The sequence below is a fragment of the Phaseolus vulgaris genome, chromosome 11 (assembly GCF_051622355.1).
Source record: "Phaseolus vulgaris cultivar YP4 chromosome 11, ASM5162235v1, whole genome shotgun sequence".
NCBI classification, from domain to species: domain Eukaryota; kingdom Viridiplantae; phylum Streptophyta; class Magnoliopsida; order Fabales; family Fabaceae; genus Phaseolus; species Phaseolus vulgaris.
The window spans coordinates 9,542,137-9,544,244 of NC_143508.1; the positions used below are offsets into that span (position 1 = coordinate 9,542,137).

The 2,108-nt window shown below is 31.9% G+C and overlaps 1 pseudogene; it reads right to left on the minus strand.

Annotated features, from left to right (window-relative positions):
• Window positions 1–775: 775 nt before the first annotated feature.
• LOC150023046 (uncharacterized) lies at window positions 776–1,864 on the minus strand (annotated as a pseudogene).
• Between the last annotated feature and the right edge of the window lie 244 nt (window positions 1,865–2,108).

Below are 2,108 nucleotides of genomic sequence, written 5' to 3' on the forward strand. Positions count from 1 at the left end.
GATTATATTTCTCGCCAGACTCAAACCAACACAAAAGTGTTATACACTTTCTCCTATAAGGTGGCTTATAGGGTACCATACCTATACTAGAATGGAATCAATTATTATAAAAGAACTCAATCAATGGTAAATATTGGTCCCAACAACCCGAATTTCCTATCACACATGTTCTCAATAGGTCTTTTAAGAATTGTACGGTCCTTTTATATTATTCGTTTGTTTGGGGATGCTAAGAAAAACTTAAATGAAGTTTTGGCCCTAAGGTTTGGTGTAAACTTCTCCAAATTTTTGAAGTCCATATGATCCCTATCAAATACAATATTGCATGGGGAACTCCATGCAACCTTACGATTTCTCTTATGTACAATTCTTTCATTTCCTCAAATGAATACACAATGATAATTGGTAAGAAGTGAGCCAATTTTGTTAACCTGTCAATGATAACCCATATGGAATCAAATTTTTGGATCGTCTGAGGTAAGCCAACCACAAAATCCATCATTATGCTATCACATTTCCACTTAGGTATAGGATTGTAGCATTCTTCCTAGTTTTTGGTACTCTATTTTGGCTAACAAGTTAAACACACATACTAAACTACCTCTTTTCTCATCTTAGGCCACTAAAACATTTTCATAAGATCCTAATACATTTTTGTTGAACCTGGATGAATACTTAGTTTGCTCATATATGTCCCTTCTAAAACCATCTTCTTAACCTTTATACCATTAGGCACATATGACCTTATGTTAAATCTTAGATTTTTTTTCCCTATCTAAGCTAAATCTCTCTCCTTCCTTTTGACATCTAATTGTGACAAATGTATACAAATTAATTTTATAAGGAATTTCCTATTTTCAATGAACAAAGGACAATCTAAACCCACTTTATTGATAATTACATATTTGTTCATGAGAATTAGAAAATAATATAGACTTTTTTACACAATTCTGAAGGACTTGATTGGAAGATAATCAATATATACGTAAGATTACATCTAATTGTGATAGATGTAGACAAATTAAACTGGTGTATAGAAAAGAGATTGGTAATTCAAGGTGTTGAACATAATCATTAAAAATAAACGAATGAGTTGTGCTTGAATCATACAATACATTTAAAGTTTTTACTTTAATGAAACATGTACCTTGGATCATATCTTGGTTTTGAGCGGCTTCAACTCCAATCATGGTGTAGACTCTACTTGTTGTTGTAGGTTATGCCTTTGGTGCAAAATAATTGGAATGTGGTTATTGTTGTCTACATTCAGAGAACACATGCCCATATTTTCAGCACTTGAAATGGGTAGTTCATTTAAGTCTCTAGCATTATGTTCTTGTTCACACTTAAAACACTTGACTTGTTTATTCATAGGTTTGTTGGAATTTCTTGTAGAAACTTGGGTCGGTTAAGGTTTCCATTAGGGACGATTATATGGTCTTCCTTCACCATGTCTCCTTTTATTTATCCGAGGCCTAAAATATTTTGGTTTGTTATCCTGTCTATCTTCAAAACCTTCTAGAAATCTAAACTTGTGAACAAGCATAGAAAAATAAAAATTTCTAATATTCCTACTACCTTTTTCAATTTAGCCATAAATCCATCCTCAAACTTTATATACTTTATCCTTTCGTCTGGGTGATAAAAGAATGTAAAGTATTTTCCTAACTCTTCAAACTTATAAACATATTCTTTAGTTATTGTCCCACCAAATATTCGGCCTCTCTTATAAACATAGATACAACTTAATTTACCTTTTGGTTATGAGGACAATTCATAACTTGAAATATCTTCTCTATTTTCTTAATCCTTAATTCAATTTTTTTGGACTATAACCTCCTGAGAATTGTGGAGGTTTGTTTTTCCTAAATTAATTGTCACTCATTAATTCATTAAGGTCTTTGGTTCCTAATAGTCAATTGGTAGGGTTTTTTACCATGATGGAGTTATTTTTGTTAGTTTTTACCAAAATGGGGTCCGTTTAAAAAAAATTACAAATTTAGGCAAGTCGAGCCAACTTGGCACGACTTCTGCCCTGTCATACTAAAGTTGTGTCAACTTGGCACGACTTTTGTCACGTCAACTTTTTTTTAATTTTATTGTTTATA